Source organism: Spinacia oleracea, chromosome 1 (assembly GCF_020520425.1).
Source record: "Spinacia oleracea cultivar Varoflay chromosome 1, BTI_SOV_V1, whole genome shotgun sequence".
In the NCBI taxonomy this organism is placed as follows: domain Eukaryota; kingdom Viridiplantae; phylum Streptophyta; class Magnoliopsida; order Caryophyllales; family Amaranthaceae; genus Spinacia; species Spinacia oleracea.
The window spans coordinates 34,137,407-34,158,160 of record NC_079487.1 but is presented as its reverse complement, the minus strand read 5'-3'; the positions used below and the strand labels follow the sequence as shown (position 1 = coordinate 34,158,160).

The window sequence follows — 20,754 nt, the reverse complement described above, 5'->3', positions numbered from 1 at the left end:
TTGATCCGTTTACGTACTATTTGTGTGACCCTACGGGTTCAGTCAAGAGTAAGCTGTGGATTAATATCATTAATTCCACTTGAACTGAAGCGGCCTCTAGCTAGGCATTCAGCTCACTTGATCTCACTGAATTATTAACTTGTTAATTAATACTGAACCGCATTTATTAGACTTAACATAGAATGCATACTTGGACCAAGGGCATTATTTCCTTCAGTCTCCCACTTGTCCTTAGGGACAAGTGTGCATTTCCTAATTCCTTTGTCGCTCGATGCTTGCTCTTGAACATAAGGTAAGAGTTGTCATCCTTATTATGTCCAGAGGTGTTCCTCGGTTTCAGAGTTCAACTGATCAAATAAACAGATAATCATAGCCTATGATTCATCCGAGCACGGCCATGCATTTCACAGTTTCTAGCTCTCCGAGTGGCCTTGTACAACTTTTAAGCATCTCATCCCGATTTATGGGAGGACAATCCCAATCTTGCGATCTTGAGATTAGACTTCGTTTGATAGGTGATTACCTGAGCGTTGCCTTTATAGCCTCCTTTTACGGTGCGACGGTTGGTCAACGTCAAAGCAACCAGTTCTCAAACAAGTAATCTCAAATCACTCAGGTATTGAGGATTTAGTGTCTAATAATTTAATGAAATTTACTTATGACAGACTTTCATCTCTTACAGTAAAGTTTCATAGGTCTTGTCCGATACTAGTCTTCCCAAAGTAAGTATCTATGCAAATGATTATGACATTGCCATGTCCACATAGTTCAAGAAACAGAACTACTAGTCATCTTGCATTCTAATCGTCTAACGTTTTCTATGCGTCCAATTTTATAGAAAACTCCGATTAGGGACCATTTTCAACCTTTGACATTCAAGTTCACTTGATAGACATTTCTTAGTCACAGGACTGGTCCTGACAGTCTATCTTGAATATATCGTCAAATTGAAGGGACTCATCATTTAATAAACCACAAATTAAATGGAAAAATGAATTCCTTTCATTTATTGTGAATGATTAACCAATAATGTTTTACAAAGATTTAAACTCTAAAACTTTAAAACATTAAACAGAGACATCAAAGCCATTCTCCAATATGCTTGATTCCCATAGCTGCAGTGTGCGAGTTGTGCTTCGCTTGCGGCAGAGGTTTAGTTAATGGATCTGATATGTTGTCATCAGTTCCAATTTTGCTTATCTCGACTTCTTTTCTTTCAACGAACTCTCGTAGAAGGTGAAATCTACGAAGTACATGCTTGACTCTCTGGTGGTGTCTAGGCTCTTTTGCCTGTGCAATAGCTCCGTTATTATCACAATACAGGGCTATTGGTCCTTTAATGGAGGGGACTACACCAAGTTCTCCTATGAACTTCCTTAGCCATATAGCTTCCTTTGCTGCTTCATGTGCAGCAATGTACTCCGCTTCAGTTGTAGAATCCGCAATGGTGCTTTGCTTAGCACTTTTCCAGCTTACTGCTCCTCCGTTGAGGCAGAAGACAAACCCAGACTGTGATCTGAAATCATCTTTGTCGGTTTGGAAACTTGCGTCCGTATAGCCTTTAACAATTAATTCATCATCTCCACCATAGACCAGGAAGTCATCTTTGTGCCTTTTCAGGTACTTCAGAATGTTCTTGGCAGCAGTCCAATGCGCCTCTCCTGGGTCTGACTGGTATCTGCTCGTAGCACTGAGTGCGTACGCAACATCCGGGCGTGTACATATCATAGCATACATTATTGAACCAATCAATGATGCATATGGAATCCCACTCATTCGTCTACGCTCATCAAGTGTTTTTGGGCACTGAGTCTTGCTTAGAGTCATTCCATGAGACATGGGTAGGTAGCCTCGCTTGGAGTCCGCCATCTTGAACCTATCAAGCACCTTATTGATATAAGTGCTTTGACTAAGTCCAATCATCTTTTTAGATCTATCTCTGTAAATCTTGATGCCCAATATGTACTGTGCTTCTCCTAGATCCTTCATCGAAAAACATTTCCCAAGCCAAATCTTGACAGAGTTCAACATAGGAATGTCATTTCCGATAAGCAATATGTCGTCGACATATAACACTAGGAAAGCAATTTTGCTCCCACTGACCTTCTTGTATACACAAGATTCGTCCGCGTTCTTGATGAAACCAAAGTCACTGACTGCTTCATCAAAACGTATATTCCAGCTCCTGGATGCCTGCTTCAATCCGTAGATTGACTTCTTTAGCTTGCATACCTTTTTAGCATTCTTTGGATCCTCAAAACCTTCAGGCTGTGTCATAAACACAGTTTCTGTTAAAACGCCGTTTAAGAAAGCAGTTTTGACATCCATCTGCCATATTTCGTAATCGTAATATGCAGCGATTGCTAACATTATTCGAATAGACTTTAGCATTGCAACTGGTGAAAAGGTTTCATCGTAATCCACACCGTGGACTTGCCTGTAACCTTTTGCAACCAATCTAGCTTTGAAAACTTCAAGTTTCCCATCCTTGTCCTTTTTCAGTTTGAAAACCCATTTGCTTCCAATGGCTTGGTAGCCATCTGGCAAATCGACCAAATCCCATACTTGGTTTTCAGACATGGAGTCTAATTCAGATTGCATGGCTTCTTGCCACTGCTTGGAGCTAGGGCTCGTCATAGCTTGCTTGTAAGTCGCAGGTTCATCACTTTCAAGTAATAGAACGTCATAGCTCTCGTTCGTCAAAATACCTAAGTACCTTTCCGGTTGAGATCTATATCTTTGTGATCTACGCGGGGTAACATTTCTAGATTGACCATGATTCTCACCAGATTCTTCTAAAGATCTCTGAGTTTCATCCTGAATGTCATCTTGAGCATTCTCTAGAGTTTGTTGTTCGACTCGAATTTCTTCGAGGTCTACTTTTCTCCCACTTGTCATTTTGGAAATGTGATCCTTCTCCAAAAAGACACCATCTCGAGCAACAAACACTTTGTTCTCAGATGTATTGTAGAAGTAATACCCCTTTGTTTCCTTTGGATAGCCCACAAGGATACATTTGTCAGATTTTGGATGAAGTTTGTCTGAAATTAATCGTTTGACGTATACTTCACATCCCCAAATCTTAAGAAAAGACACATTTGGAGGTTTTCCAAACCATAATTCGTATGGAGTCTTTTCGACAGCTTTAGACGGAGCTCTATTTATAGTGAGTGCAGCTGTATTTAGTGCATGTCCCCAAAATTCTAATGGAAGTTCGGCCTGACCCATCATTGACCTGACCATGTCTAGCAAGGTTCTGTTCCTCCGTTCTGACACACCGTTCCATTGTGGTGTTCCAGGAGGAGTCAATTCTGATAGAATTCCACATTCTTTCAGATGGTCATCAAATTCATAGCTCAGATATTCACCGCCTCTATCAGACCGCAGTGCCTTGATCTTCTTGCCTAATTGATTCTCTACTTCACTCTGAAATTCCTTGAATTTGTCAAAGGATTCAGACTTATGCTTCATTAGGTAGACATAACCATACCTACTGAAGTCATCAGTGAAAGTGATAAAGTAGCTGAAACCACCTCTAGCATTTGTACTCATTGGTCCACATACATCTGTATGGATTAAACCCAATAGTTCATTTGCTCTTTCTCCAACTTTAGAGAAAGGTTGCTTTGTCATTTTGCCAAGTAAACATGATTCGCATTTACCATAATCCTCTAAGTCAAATGGTTCTAGAATTCCTTCCCTTTGAAGTCTTTCTAAGCGTTTCAAGTTTATATGGCCTAATCGACAATGCCACAGATAGGTGAGATCTGAATCATCCTTTTTGGCCTTTTTGGTATTTATGTTATATACTTGTTTGTCGTGATCTAATAAATAAAGTCCATTGACTAATCTAGCAGATCCATAAAACATCTCTTTAAAATAAAACGAACAACTATTGTCTTTTATTATAAAGGAAAATCCCTTAGCATCTAAGCAAGAAACTGAAATGATGTTTTTAGTAAGACTTGGAACATGGAAACATTCTTCCAGTTCCAAAACTAGCCCGGAGGGCAACGACAAATAGTAAGTTCCTACGGCTAATGCAGCAATCCGTGCTCCATTTCCCACTCGTAGGTCGACTTCTCCCTTGCTTAACTTTCTACTTCTTCTTAGTCCCTGTGGATTGGAACATAAGTGTGAGCCACAACCTGTATCTAATACCCAAGAAGTTGAATTAGCAAGTATACAGTCTATAACGAAAATACCTGAAGATGGAACGACTGTTCCGTTCTTCTGATCTTCCTTTAGCTTCAAGCAATCTCTCTTCCAATGCCCCTTCTTCTTGCAGTAGAAGCATTCGGATTCAGAAGTGGGTTGACTGACCTTCCTCTTTGCAGATTTGGCGCCAGTTTGCTTAGTTGGGCTGGCCTTGTTGCCACCTTTCTTAGCATTCCTCTTCTTTCCAGATTTCTTGAACTTGCCCCCACGCACCATAAGCACATCCTGCTTATCACTTTTGAGCGTCTTTTCAGCGGTCTTCAGCATACCGTGAAGCTCAGTGAGCGTTTTGTCCAGACTATTCATACTGTAGTTCAGCTTGAACTGATCATACCCGCTATGAAGAGAATGGAGGATGGTGTCTATAGCCATTTCCTGAGAAAATTGCTGATCCAGCCGACTCATATTCTCAATGAGTCCAATCATTTTGAGAACATGTGGACTTACGGGCTCGCCTTTCTTAAGCTTGGTCTCAAGAATTTGCCTATGAGTCTCGAATCTTTCGACTCGAGCCAGATCTTGGAACATGTTCTTCAACTCACTGATGATTGTGAAAGCATCTGAGTTGATGAACGTTTTCTGCAGATCCGCACTCATGGTGGCGAGCATTAGACATTTCACATCCTTGTTGGCATCAATCCAACGATTGAGGGCAGCCTGAGTGACCCCGTCGCCAGGAGCTTCGGGCATCGCCTCATCTAGGACATACTCCTTTTCTTCCTGCATAAGAACTATTTGCAAGTTCCTTTGCCAGTCAAGGAAGTTTTTCCCGTTCAACTTCTCCTTTTCGAGAATTGATCGAATGTTGAATGAATTGTTGTTTGCCATATTAAAAACTACAATTGAAAAGAATAAACAAATAAATAACCATTCACAGTTTCTCTTAATAAACTTAAATTCTAGCATACATGCATAATTCAATGTTTATTAAGCATTTTATTCAAGTTATGTGTTCCGGCAGGTGTGAATAAAATGATTCCAAGATCCTAAAATCATTGAAGAACTAAGCACAGTTTGTCGACTTAATCCTAGAACATCTTAGGTAAGCAAAAGCCTTTTGCTAATAGTCTAGAAACTATTCTTGGTTGATAGGTACGTCTAAGAACTTATTAGGTAAACCTATCGAATTTGCCACGACATAAAAGGACTCCTTACTTATATCGTTGAGTTTCACCAAAACTAACATGTACTCACAATTATTTGTGTACCTTGCCCCTTTAGGACCAATAAGTAACACCTCGATGAGCGAAAACTATTACTAGATTGATGTAAAGGATATCCAAGCAAGTGTATATTTTGGCATGGCACCTTTTAACTCAATTTTTAAGTTTGGAACTTAAGGCTCTTACTATGTTGGTTAGATTTTAAGTGAACTAAAATCCTTAATCATGCAACATAATCAAGCTTTTGATCTCATGCATTTTAAGACATATTTAAAGCAATAAATAACTTAAAACATGCATAAGATATTTGTGATCTAGTATGGCCCGACTTCATCTTGAAGCTTTGACTTCAAAGTCCGTCTTGAAAATCTCCGTGGGAGGCACCATTTTCTTCAAATAGGATAAGCTATAACTAATTACAACTATTTGATGGTACGCAGACCATTTTGAATTGAAAAATAACTTTTGGTGCTTTAGACCAATTACATTCAAATTAATGGTACGCAGACCATATTTTCTATCCTATTTGGGCCATACTAGTCACTTCATAACCTGCAAAACAGTACATATACAATATATACCATTCACCCATTCATTATCATGAATGGCCCACATAGCTGGTTAGTAAAACACATTATGCATCACGTAAACATTTGCAGCAATTAATCAAGGGCACCAATAATCTACCAATTATTCAGTCCTTATTAATTCTAATCGAGTTGTTTTAACCTTAAGGATTTGTAGACCTAATCAAGAGTTTATGACTAAAAAGCGCTCCCACTCAAACCAATAAATTCATATGCTTTACTAATTTTAAACATAAAATTGTATTTCTAGTCTAACCGGAAACATACAAATTTAATTAAAATTTAAAGCTCATATAAATTTATGATTGAATCCAAAAATTTAATTTAATTTCAGTCGCATTTAAATTAATTCATGATTTTAATTTTAGTAAAATAATTAGAATAAATTCCATTTATTATAATTATAATATTCAAAATTAAAATCCAAGAAATTAATTCAAATTATTAATTTTAAAATTAATTAAAATTACGTGAACTGAAATTTTCAAATTAAACAATCAAAACGATCTAATCGTAACGCAAACACCCTACGCGTTGCACGCCCATGGGCCGTACGCACACAGCCATTGCTGGCCATGTGCGCGCAGCCCATGCGCTCGTCGCATAGCTGCTGCTGTCTCATCGCAAGCCTCCGCACAGCGCCCCATCGCACGCGAGCTATCGCTCGCAGTGCGCGCGCGAGATCGCTCGCTGGGCGCGCTGGCTCGCTCGCTGTGCGCGCGAGCCATCGCTCGCTGGGGCGCGACATCGCTCGCTGGGCGAGCGACATCGCGCGCTGCGCGCGCGAGCCATCGCTCGCTGGCGCGAGCCATCGCTCGCTGGTGCGCGACATCGCTCGCTGGGCGAGCGACATCGCGCGCTGCGCGCGCGAGCAGTGCTGGGCGCAGCGCTCGTGGCACGCGAGCTTGCGCTCGCTGCGCGCGAGGCTGCGCGCACTTGTGCGAGGCAGCGCGCGTTGTGGCGCAGCTCGCTTGCTGCCCACACGCGACTGCCTTGGCTCGCCCTTCGCCCATGCCCATTCGTTCATTGCTCGTGGCACACGACACAAGGCAGGGCTGCTGCCTTGTGCTCGTGCACTACGCCCTTGCTCATTGCATTCGTGCCGCACGGGCGACGAGCTCCCTTGCTCGTCGTCGCATGCCCGCATTATACAACACCCCTTAAGGGTAACACGAAGCGTCCATTGCTTCGTGCGTGCAAGTTATTTGAACGAATCGCATAAAAATTTAAAATTTATATTTAAAATTAATGACAAATTAATAAATATTATTAATTTCATAATTTTAGGGCGAAAAAATCGAAAATTTATTATCCAATTGATTTCCGATTGATATGGATTCAAGTCTAGGTCATAAAAATTTAAAATTTATCGTAAATTTACAATTTTTATGGTGGTTTTTAATCATAGGTTTCTAATTAAATTACAATTAATTATGAAAATCAAATTAATTCTAAATTATTCTAATTTTCAACAAATTAATCATAATTACAAATTAGATTGCATAATTAACAAGACTAGGCATTCAAACTTGTTAAACATATGCAGTAGGTCAATCAAAAATTCAAGATTTATCAACAGGAATCGCAAATATTTAATTTAACATCTTAAATTTACGAAATTTTGCATTCGAAAAAACTAAAACCTTCGAAAAGTCATAGTTAGGCTTCGAATTTGAGAATTCTGGGTTCGGCAGAAAAATACTATTTTTGTCAAAATTTTAGAATGCCTTTTACATGCGGAATTGACACAAAAATCACTCAATTCGGATGAGTAATGAAGAAACTGCCGAAAAACTGCGTACATATAATTAAATAAACGCAATTTGCAATTAATTAACAATTACGAAAATTAATCACCCCTTTTAATTCTTGCAAATTTGTAATATTTAACCATGTTCATGCAATTTAGATTATGAAAATAATAAGGGGCTCGTGATACCACTGTTAGGTTATGATACATATGACATTACATAGATCATGCGGAAACAACCATTAACCCAGGACAACATATTATTTACACATAATCATATAGCATAATTTAGATGCATACTCTTTGTTGCGTGCCCTCCCTAGCTGCGCCCGAACCGAACAAGAACAAGTCTTTTAGGACTCCAAGTGTCGTCCCTCCGTAGATAGTCCACAGCACGTCCGGATCCGCCTTAAGATTGACCAACTAGAATCGCCCTTAAGGTACTAGAAAATTTCGGCACTTTTGAGCAAGATGTGTGTTTGATTTTCTCTCAAAAAACTCACTTTTGAATACTTTGAAACTTGTGTATAAATTATGACCCCTAGGCCTTTATTTATAGAGTTATGGAAAAGGAATCGTAATCCTAGTAGGATGCGAATTAATTGGAATTAGAATCCTACATGAATTCTATTTAATTAATTTATCCAATTAGAAATAGAAACTTAATCATACACTGACTCTTGCAGATTCAGGAATCATGCATGAGCACAAACTCACACACACACGGCAGCCACAAGGGCTGCCCATGCGCGTGCGAGCAGCAGCCCGCGCAGCACGGCCCACGCAGCCGTGGCCCTTGGCGCGCGCTGGGCCTGCCTTGCGGTAGGCCTGGCCGCTGCCTTGGCTGGGCTTGTGGCGCGCATGCTTGCTGGGCGATGGCCCCGGCTTCGTGCTGGGCCTTCGTCCGGCAAGCCTCGTCCGATGCTAATTCGTACGATACGCTTCCGATTAAATTTCCATTTCCGGAATCTATTTCCGATACGAACAATATTTAACATTTCCGATTCCGGAATTAATTTCCGTTTCGAACAAATATTTAATATTTCCGTTTCCGGAATTATTTTCCGATTCCGGCAATATTTCCGATTCTGACAATATTTCCGTTTCCGGTAATATTTCCGATTCTGGTAATATTTCCATTTCCAATAATATTTTCCGATACGTACCATGTTTCCGTTTCCGGCAACATCTACGACTTGGATAATATTCATATTTCCGATACGATCCATATTTCCGTTTCCGGCAATATCATCGTTTCCGGAGTATTCATTTCTTGCCTGTGACGATCTTAGCTCCCACTGAAACCAAGATCCGTCGGTTCCGAATATTCATAGATGGAGTATTTAATGCCATTAAATACTTGATCCGTTTACGTACTATTTGTGTGACCCTACGGGTTCAGTCAAGAGTAAGCTGTGGATTAATATCATTAATTCCACTTGAACTGAAGCGGCCTCTAGCTAGGCATTCAGCTCACTTGATCTCACTGAATTATTAACTTGTTAATTAATACTGAACCGCATTTATTAGACTTAACATAGAATGCATACTTGGACCAAGGGCATTATTTCCTTCAATTTTGATCAATATTCAACATCAAATATAACTGATCATGGTTTAACAGGTTCAAGTATAATTTTGTTGATTATAGGTGTCGCGGTTGGAGGAGGGTGGCAGGCCTTAGTTGCTTACGTAAACCTGTTTTCCTACTATGTTATTGGACTTCCTCTGGGATTTTTCCTCGGCTATAAGACTCCCTTAGGTGTGGAGGTAATTATTACCTATATATATTCTCAATCAAAATACATTATTTTCTGTACAACTCTGTCATCGAAATTGTTTTAAACTAATAATACATTTGATTTTATTAAGTGATAAACTTTATCAGTTCATTTTTATGGAACACTGATTGATAGGGTGTTGTGCTGCAATATGCATGGTATTTGGATAGGAATGATAATCGGAACTAGTCTTCAGACATTTATTCTTGTTTACATAGTTTACCAAACAAACTGGAATAAAGAGGTGAGTTTCTTTAATTATTGGTTCAATAATACATGTCATTATTCCTATAAGTAAAACAACAATGTGTAATTACTTTAATAATCCACAAGCCACCAAGTCGACTATTGATAATCAAGGCTGGGTGCATACAGGAGATCTTGCGTACTTCGATGATGAAGGGCAGCTTTATGTGGTTGACATGATGAAAGAGCTCATCAAATACAAGGGTTTTCAGGTGCAACTATATCTTTTTATGCTTCAATGGAATGTAAATATAATATCGTGAGTGTAAACTTTGGTACTCTATAGCTCATATATTTTCCTTCCATCTTGCAGGGATCGAGTTGATTGGAAGAAAGTCAACACGGCCTTAATTAAGGTTTGTAATGCATGATCTAAAGGGAGCTTAGTGGCCGGATTAGAGAAATTTGTTAGACTAGCTCTCTAGCCTTTTGTCTTTATTTGTTAATATTAGTTTTAATTTGTTAGACTAGCTAGCTAGGTGTTTAAAAATTGTAAACGTACGTACTATACGCTTTTCTCTATTGGGTTAATATAAATGAAGTTAATTTAATGATTTATTTATCAAAAATAAGCAGATTCATACCATTGCTATTCTGGTGTTGATTGGTGTACATGTTTCAATACTCAATGGTGTTTATATATAGATTTGATTATTGCCACGTATTTTATATTTTAAAAGAATTTGAAAAAAAAAAATTAATGTTGTTGAAGGGGGATTTTAATGTACGCCTCAACAACATATGATTTTATGGCGCAAATGTACAGATATTGGCGCAAAAATACAGGTCTGTTGTGGGGGGCATTTAAGAAGTGAGCCTCAACAGAGGTGGCTGTTGAGGCGGGCTTTGGTAATGCCCCCCACAACATGTCCTCATTTTTACCTTTGGTTTTGGGCTGTTGAGGCGGGCTTTTGAAAGCCCCCCACAACAGATCACCTGTTGAGGCGAACAAAGCCCGCCTCAACAGCTAAGTGAGCTGTTGAAGCCACGTCTGTCGAAGCGGGTCATGTTCGCCTCAATAAGCCCAAAATGCCCCCCTCAATAGGTATTTTTTCCACTAGTGTTCGGCCGTTCCAACCATAGTACAACTGACGTCGAGAGGAGGGGCGCGGATTTCTAGTATTACCCCGTTATGGTTAAGTTTAACCATTTGGTGCAAGGTAGAAGACACACCTCCTAAGTCATGGAGCCAAGGTCGCCCCAAGAGGAGGTTGAAAGTGGGCTTGATGTCAATTATTTGAAACTCCGTGGTGCGTGCCACAGGCCCGGTTTGTATGGTGAGGTTGATTTTTCCTAACACAGGCCTTCGGGAGTTATCATAAGCTCGTACCCCTTGCGTGGAGGTTTGGAAGTCATCATTTCCTAGCTCCAAGCAATGGGCGGTTCGTAATGGGCAAACATTGACCGCCGAACCGTTATCTACGAGCGCTAGGGGGATGTTTTGTCCTGTGCATCCAACCACTAGATAAAGGGCTTTGTTGTGAGCACCCCCCTCTTTGGCAAGTCTTTGTCAGTGAAAACTATGGCCTTTTCTCCGGCATCTCTCGTGACATGGCTAACCAGTGAGTCAGGTGTGATATCTGTAGGTACTGAGATGAGGTCGAGTGAGCGAATAAGATTTTCGCGATGTTCCTTTGAAGTACACATGAGATCCCAGATGGTAATTTCGGCTTTGGTTCTCTTTAGTTGTTTCAAGAGAGGATTTTCAATGACTTCCGCGACGGTGGTGTGCCGTCCATTCTCAGGAGTTTGCCTAACTGGGATATCGCCCATAGGAGGTGGGTGAATATCCGGTTGGTATATCCTTCCGGATCGGGTGAGGTTGTCGACCTCGGGCTCTTGAGGGGTGGTGTCAATGAGAGCATACCCGGGCCAAGTTTCAGTAAAGAGGTCCTGGCCCGACGCTTGAGATAGGTAAATATCTTCAGCATTATCATCCCACACACCGCACACTTCTCTCTCGATTCGATCCATAGGGACCACAGCGGGTGGTGCACCTTGGGGCGTAATGTACACCGTAGGGTCGAAGTTCTCATTTTCTGGTTGGCCGAGAGAGATGTGACAAGAGCCGAGTGGGCTCTTGTTGTTGTTGGGTTTGCCAACGTTAGGGAGAGGTATCACTTCATCCTCTATCATGTCCTGGATCGTATGCTTTAGATTCCAACAATTCTTGGTGGCATGCCCATTTCCTTGATGGAATTTGCAGTAAGTACCTTCGACCCAATATTTGTTCTTGACAGGAGGGTCACGGGTGGGGCCTATAGGTCTCAACTTTCCTTGATTGGTTAGTCTTTCAAAGGCTTGTACCAAAGTCGACCCGAGTGGGGCAAACTTTTGGTCTCGGACCCATCTTCCAGGGCTTCTTCGGGCGGGAGTCTCCTCTACGGCATGGACTTCTTGGGCTTGGGATGTGTTGCCCCTATTGTAGGTATTGCTTTTGTATGCGGGTTTACTTTGTATTGTTTTTGCGAGATCATCCTCGATCTTTATTCCCACATCATAAACTCTTTTGAAAGTGTCAAGTCCCAGGTACCTAAGGTGCTGTCTGTAGGCTGGGTCCAGGTTGTCAATGAATTTTTGGACCAATTCTGTTTCGGGAGGCCTATTGATTAGCTGGGCCGCCTGATCCCTCCATCTAGCAAAGTAGGTTGTAAAACCCTCATTTTTCTTTTGGAAGAGAACTTCCAGCTCGCGCATGGTGACTTGAAAATCCATGTTCGACGAGTATTGCTTGATGAAGACATTGACAAAGTCTTTCCGAGTGGGGAAGAGCTTAGGGTCCTGGTGATAGTACCATTTGAGCGGCACAGGTTCCAAGGACAAAGGAAAGGCAGGTAAATACATGGACTTGTCCACGCCTTTCAAGTTCATGGCATTCACAAAGCTCAATAGATGATCACGGGGATTATCCGTGGCTTTAAACTTTGGTAAGTCCGATGAACTAAACTTTTCTGGTAGTTTTCCAGGAAAAGGTTCAGGATCGAGGGAGAAGTACTTGCTCCCCATGGTTTGCTGTAAGACCATTTTTTCAATCCTCTTCTCGTTATCGAGGTCGTTTTTGGCTTGCGCAGCCGCTAAGGCTTCGTTTTCCATTTTCAGTTGGCCCATGAGTCGGGTCATTTGAGCCATCTGCTCTTGCAATTCTTCGATGGACATGTTTGAGGGTGCGAATCGAGGTTGGGGAAGCGGAGATCCTTGAAATGAGGGATGACGGACGGAGCTTGGAGTCACTAAACCTGGTGTTGGCGATGTATCTTCGAGGCGCACTAACCGTTGATTTCCTGATCGGCACCAAGTGGCAGGACCAGTCCTATGCATAAGATAAGCTAAAGTTTAGGTCCCAAAGTTTCAAGTATTACTTAGTCTAGACTTCGACTTTCTCTATTGGTTTTTCACTCTTTCTTTTGTTGGTACACTTTTTAGTTCTTTCTTTTTGTCATTCTTTGGATTTTCGAAACACTTGCCCATGTGACATTCATAATTATTAGCATGTTCGTTTTTTAGTGCTGAGCATTGTCGTCGTAGGAGGCCTAACAACGACGCAAAGAGTTATTAATTTTTTACGAGTCGCTTTTGAAATCGAGTGCTTTTCTTACGCCCTCGTAGCAATTCTTTTTTACGAACGTTTTTTGTGCTACGTATTTTCCTTTTGCGCGGGCGCCGAGGCTGCTGCGCCTGACCAGAAGGCCAAGCAGCAACTTCAGCGCCCAGCGTATGGCGTGGGAAATTCTGGCGCTCAGCCAGGGGCGTTGAAAATGCGTCCCTGGCTGGTTCTCGTTTTCTGTTTGCGTCTACTTTTGTTTACGCGACTTCGATTTTGCGTGCTTGCCTAATAACGTCCTTTACGCGTTGTGCAGCGTTTGTGGGATTCTTTACAGGCCATCCCGAGCGTCGCTTATTTTTGTGGCGATCGTCCGGGTTTGCGGAACACGTGTTTCGGTATAACTCTTTGGCAAATTGGTTTATGAATGTTTGGGCAATTTTTAAGGTCGTTGGTTTTTCTAGGACAGTTTGTCACATACAATCATATATTTCGCTACACATAACTAACATTCCATCATGAGGCAATAATAATATGTCATGTAGTTTATGATAGGCTTCTATGGGTAGTTATTTGCGCCTGGCTTGGTACCGCTTCTATCGTAGATCCAACACATGCCCCGATCGAGGTAGTGTCTTCAGCAGACGAAATTCGCTCAAGAGGCCAACCTGCAAGTGCAAGCCAAGGGGGCATGCAGGCGAGAGGGACCTAATGGGCGAGCGATTGGGTTTGGGACGGGTGTACTACTAGCGAAAGTGCCGAGTGGACAACATTCGAAGCGCATGCACCCCCCGGTTGGCGATGGGTATCCTTAGTCCCAACTCCCAAGATGAAACACCAAGGGAGCCAAGATTCGTTATGCGGTTCTGTCCGTTCACATTAATATGCTGATTTTTAGGTCGTCCCAACTTGATCGGGAAATAAACGCGGGGTAGGATCGTTTCACCCTTCGGCTATTTTGATTACCTACAAGCACGAGTATTTCCTTCACTATCCCCAGTGGAGTCGCCACTGTGAGGGGGTCGAAAAAGCACGAGGCTAATGCGTGACCTCGTCCCTCGTGGGTGTGACGCTTCTTTTTGTCAAATCAAGTGTAATTGAATTTCCTGTGAGTTTACACCCAATTGACTAGTAATATAGGAGTCGCCATTCAGTTTTTAACGACAATGAGAAAAACTGACAAAACCCGGTTATCGTGACATAAAGGGAGTGCAATTATGTTTGACCACGACGACCGTAGGTTCCCTTGTGATCCCTGGTGGTGGGGATCGCTCAACGTACACCCGCAGGGTAGAGATTGAGGGTTCGGGGGACTGTAACTACCGAGAGGAGTACTCGCTCTTTGATAACTCCAGAGGCAGGATATCCTTACTAGCTCAGCATAAATAATTGAAGGGACATGCGTTAACTATTAAACTAATGTGAGTTGATTTTATCAATATGCAACATATAGTACTAGATCGAGCGCGATTATCTGATTTAGATTGTTTTAAGGGACCTAGCATGATAATCCAATTTCCCAAAAATATCATATTTTTTAAGCGTAATCGAACAACCAGATGTAGTTAGTTTAACAGTTCATAAAAGGGCGAGGAAAGCAATTAAATCATAGAAAAGGGACACATTACGACGCACCCTTGAGAGGTGCGTCACGGTTCTCAGAAAACTAACCACTTTGACTTTGCTATTTCTCCTTTTATTTAACGAATCTCAAATTATGGGACATGATACGTTCTGTTCGATTTATGGATCGATTGCAACAGAACGCGTGATCAGTTTTGCAGCGTGAGGCTTAGGCTTAGGGGTTTAGAGTCAATACTCAGACTATAATTGTGTGTTGTGTTCCTTTCACGTCGAACTTAAGGCCCTATTTTTAGAAAAGAGTTCGTGGAAAGATAGAATTGCAGAATTCTAATCCACGAGGAATTAGGAAAAAACACGTACCAGGTATTTTCAGCGCCCAGGCCTGGGCGCCGAAGATTTCGGCGCCCAGAGCCAGGCGTTGAAAATAGGGTCTGGGCTGTTTTTCTTAGTCAGATTCGGACTCCTAGAATCCGGAGTATTTGAGATTTAAGTGAGTCCTTTAGTGCGTATTAACCTTGTGACGGGATGCGTCTGGGCCCGTTACGAACTCTAGGCTCGTTAGGATTTTAATTAATACGTGACTCTTACTTTCGAATCATATTAGGAATATGATTCTCTCGCAATTTCTATCTCATTTAGGATTTATGTTGGAGTGCAACACCTAATTCTGACAGGTTTCTATCTTTTATGACTTCCCACTTTTAACAACTACCCATTACGGCATTTACTATTTTTAGCAGGTTTCCATAAATAGCAAGTTTCTATAAATAGCAGGTTTCGGGTGAAATGAAAAGGGGAATTGAGATTCGTTATTTTATAGGAGATGCGTTGTAAAGTGGAGATTTACGTTTTCATCATCGAACCTTCCCTTTTGGGAATGGGGACAAAAGTAGGTGTCTACACCTTTCTCTATTTGTATGTTAACCTGCAACACATAATTGTGAGTTCAAAACAACATATCCTATTACTACTACTACTACTATTACGATCAGTTATCTATGTTGTAGCTAATCTTTCACAGCTTAGTTGATGTGCTTATTGATATCTTTTATAGCATCTAGTTTTTGAAGTTTAACTATTCTTGTAGCTATCTTTGGCAGCATCTAGCATTGATATAGGGACTAAGGTAAAAGAATCTAAAAACTGGGTACTTGCACTCTTTTCGAAAAGGAAGAAAGGAATATGCATATACTTACTTCAAGATGATGAATCGTCACCTTTCAACATCATTAGTGTCAGATAAATCCTTCCCACAAGCTCTTAGAATCTTCACCAGTCTTTTCTCCCAAACTGTTTGTGTTTGATAAATCCCTTTTCCCGAGCCCTTCGCTCCCTGCATGCGATCCTGGAAATACAACAGAAAGTACGTTGGGAAAACGCTAGTGGGATATAGAATGAAAGGCTCAGGCAGTCTATTTTACAGAAGCAGACAGTAAAATGGTAGTAAGATATACAACTTGAACTAGAAATACAACAGACAGTTCAGGTTGTTATCAGTTATCACTTATCATAGTTGTAGCAATCTCTTCAGACAATAAGTTCAAAACAAAAAGTTTTTTCACACAATTTAACACACAAATAAGTATTTTTCAGACAAAGTAAGCTAGAAATAAGGTCAGATATGTTGATTTCAGTAACCAAACAGAGCCTAAGTCATCCCAAGGTAAGTGATATTCTTTTGTTTGAGTATCTAATCAGAAGAGGTGACAGTTTTGCTATTATGTTACAAAAATGTCCAAAGTAATTGCTAACAGTTAATATATTATTCGCCTGCTTACGATGCATTAGCATAAAATAGTTAAATGTTGTCTACTAGTAAAGATTGATTAATATGTTTACCAAGACAAACAAATGAGATAAATGAATGCATCTCCCGCACGTGTCTCCACACTGCTCAAGATAAATGAGCTTGTGTTCTAGTTGTTAGACTTATAGTGATTGATATTACTGATATTGGGTTTCTTTTACTTATCTAGACAGTTAGACAAGACAATTCTAACATTTCATCAGATATGAGGTGCACCTTTTTAGATGTAGACTAAGCATGTAAAATTGTCTCAGTTTACATTAATAGTATTTCTGCAGCTTTTTAGCCTCTTACTAGAAGCTCATCTCAACGACTAAAATTGTCTCATTTTATAAGGTGTTTCTAAAAGGTGTGGTTGAGAGGAGCCTCTAGTAAGAGGTTGAAAAGCATCTCTCTCACTCGACTCGACAAGCTAGTACAGGCTTCAGGAGGACTGACCATGATGCAACTAATATCAAAAAAAGTTGGGAACTCATCTCAACTGATATCCATGGCAGAAGGTAATAATATGGAACTCACCAACTATGTTTGCCAAATTAGAGCAACATACAATCCTTATGCACAATGCACATAATATCCTGATTAAAGAAACAGATTTCTTTCGAACAAATATCCACCAAAAATCTCATAGTTATTGGAGAAGTGAAGGGCATAAGATACAAAGATTTCAAGCTATAAGTTATCATACAAACGACTCAAATGATTTTTGTGCATCTTGCTAAGTTATGTTAGGTAAACATGTGCAAGACATTTCTATTAGAACAAGAAACCAAAGTCATACCAGGATTATCAAGCTCCACTTCCATATTCACAAGGGCACCATTGATATCATCAAGAAGTGCATCTACCAATCCATCTCTTCCAGTTGGTCCAACATGATCAAAGTTTGTCTCCATATTATCTCCAATCATCTCCTCTTCAGGTTTGCAAATTAAATTAAGAAGTCACATGAAAGTAGTATAATTTTACAGACGTTTACCTTTTTCCAATTCCATATCTTGATTATTCCCACTAAATTGCTCCGCATTCAAATCTCGTGCATCTACATCATAGAGTAAAAAATAAACATTTTTCAGTTATTAAAAACATAATAAACAAAGAAGAAGCTGATGGACCAATAACTTCTTTCAGCAAATAAGCTTTGGCAATACAGGGTATAAAAATGATGGATGTGGTACTTCAGATAGCGCTAAAGATATACAAGTTTGGGAAAGATTTGTGCAGGTGGGCATGAGATGTACTGAGCTGAGTAATGTACTGCTAGAACAGTGGATGCTGACCTGTATGAGGTGGGTGCCGAGCATTGAGCGACACTATAGGGAAGGACAAGAGCTTTTGATAAAGGGAAGGCAGTTGTGAGAGGATGGTCTGACATACGACGAGGTTAAAGCACCTGGTGATCGATGTTGTCCCTGGAGGAGGATCTGTACACAGGCAAGACTTCTTTCTAGCCTCAGAGATTCAGCTTTTGAAGCCATGAAAGATGGTAGAGCTAGATGCATTGGTATCTATTGATACACGAGAGCTGGAAAGAATAATCTTTGAAAACACCCCTACAACAAAGTCTACGAAAATGGGGAGGAGTTCAAGGTCGTATTTTGGCTATGACGCCTAAAATAGAACTTGATCATGGAAACTACAACAAGGCCTTGCAAAAGTGTGTTGCAGATGGGATGTTGATCCATTTGGACGAGGTGAGATGTGCAAGAAATATAATGGCCATACTTCAGGGTATAGAGGGTGTTGTTTAGGTAGAAGTACAGACCACCGAGTATGGGAATGGGTCATGGCAAGTATTTGACAGTAAAGGAGGAACCTCTGCGTGAAAAAACCTACGGAAATGGAAATTGTAGAATAGAACACAAGCTACCCTTTGAGGAACTGAAGCTGAAATTGGTCCGAATTGAGCTCTTTTAGAAACAAAATTCTATACAGTTTAATTATATATAACGCGAATAATATGCTTAAGTAGAGACGAGGGGCTAACCGGACTACTTAACAATGTATTCCAAACCTTGAGGTCACTACAAAAGTTTAGAAAATATTAACTTCATGAAGGCAAATTAAACAAAAGTTACTTTCAGAAACCAACCAACAACTTAAAATCATTATAATCTCATTCATCATATACTTTCTAGCTCTTATAAACTTTGTGTATCTCTACATTCATGTTATGTGAGTGTATAACTAATGATACAATTCTAATAGCTAAACCAAATCTGCACTGCAAAAAAGTAATAATACCACTAAAAATCAGTTACCAAGTGTTAGGTATACGAGCCCATACTCCCAGAGGTGAGCCTCTTAACTATGAAGAGGTATACCAGAGCCAAAATAATTAAGCACCAGACAACAAAGAATTAATGGTTGTCATGCACTTCAACAAGAAAATATATGTATGCACCTATGGAGTTTTATTCTCCGCTGCCCTCTGCATAGATTGATTTTATAACATAAATGGGCACTCGGTGAGCAGATAGGAAGAAACTAGAAAGAGCGTGAATAATTTGATACCTTCGTTCTGTAGGTTGTCCACATTTTCGATCTTTATCCATTTGTTGTTGACTATTAAAGGCTGCATTCATGAATAAACGTTTTCTTGAGTACCACATTTTTCAATTGTCTTAGCATACTTTAGACTGACGGAAAGAGATGTTTCCTTGGCAAGGAAAAGGCTGAAAAGCCTGCAAAGAACATTAACTTCTTCTCTGATTACCTCCCTAACAAACTGCAACAGAAACGCTGGAGATCACCTCCTTGTTCTCCATGTCCTCTGCCTCTACTTTCAAAGCCTATAAGAGCACCCAACTAGCCATTGTGCTTATTGAAAATTTCAAACATAAACTACTTCACAAAAGAGTTAATCAGGTACCTAATTGAGAATATTGATTCTCAAGATGATGAATCGTCACTTTCAGCATCAGTAATGAAATTTAACTGTATAATTCTCTAAATTCCCAGAACTTTAAAGCCATTTAGTAACAACATGATCTAGTACAATTCTTTAAACCCCACACCCCCACCCCACCATAGAAAAAAAAAGTTGAATATTTAGCCATTTCTTAGTTTCTAATACATTAACAATATTCCACAAAATTCTAACACCCAATAGAAGAAAATTCAGTCATTTTTCACCATCAGACAATTCCGATTATCATCAGCAATACAAATTTCGATCAATTAATAATAAACAAATCAGTAAAACAAAATAAGTAAGAATATTATATGGAAAACAGGCAATCCATTGCAAAATTAAAATACGATGTGATTGAAATTCAATACTCGTATATGGAACTTACAAAAAAATCGCATAATTAAAATACCATATGGTTTAGATTCAATATTATTGTCTGATAAAAGCAAGGAGTATAGAATTCATTGAGAAATAAACACGAAAGGAGAAGCAACAGGAGGGTGGAAGAGGTGAGAGAAAGAGGCGAGAAATTAAGGAAATTACCTCCAATAAATTGAAGCTAATTCGGGGGAATTACCTCCACGGAGAATCTCTGTTGATGAAATTCGTCATCGTTCTTGAGAACAACGAATTGAAGCCTAGCTTGAAGGTTTATCTACTGTGTATAGGCTTTTGGCCGTGAAGTTCAATTGTATCGGCGCCTTGAAGGTTTCTTTACGGTTTTAGGGGAATTAGAAGTTGAATAAAGAGATGAATAGTAATAGCGCGCTTCCCTCAAAATAAATTCTCGCTTTTGTGAAAATTAATGTGATGTATTTTTTAGCCACAACATAATTTTGTGGCAGAATTCGTGGCACAAGTGTATGTTTGCCACGAATGTATTTTTTCCGTGGCATAAATTTTATGGTTATTTTAAGTTATTAGTGAATCTTGCTTTTACCGTGGCAAGATAAAAAATTGCCACGAATTTAAAAGTCCCGTGGCATAATTCGTGGCAAAAGTGATGATTTGTAGTAGTGCCTAGAATGGATTAGGTGGAACAAAACCCAACTTGAATGCATAAATAAAGACGCAGAATTGAAAGACGTGATAGTGAAATAAGCAATATATTAAGAAAGTAAGCATAAAGAACTGAAATTGTATAATAGAAATTGCGTAAATGA

The 20,754-nt window shown here is 40.1% G+C and overlaps 1 long non-coding RNA gene across 1 annotated transcript; it reads right to left on the bottom strand.

The window, feature by feature from the left end:
* Positions 1-17,463: 17,463 nt before the first annotated feature.
* On the bottom strand, positions 17,464-20,354 carry LOC110777125 (uncharacterized). Its single transcript, XR_002530334.2, has 3 exons — positions 20,135-20,354; positions 19,192-19,252; positions 17,464-17,719 (listed from the first exon to the last, which is right to left on the bottom strand). It is a non-coding gene; the product is annotated as an uncharacterized lncRNA (long non-coding RNA).
* Positions 20,355-20,754: the final 400 nt, after the last annotated feature.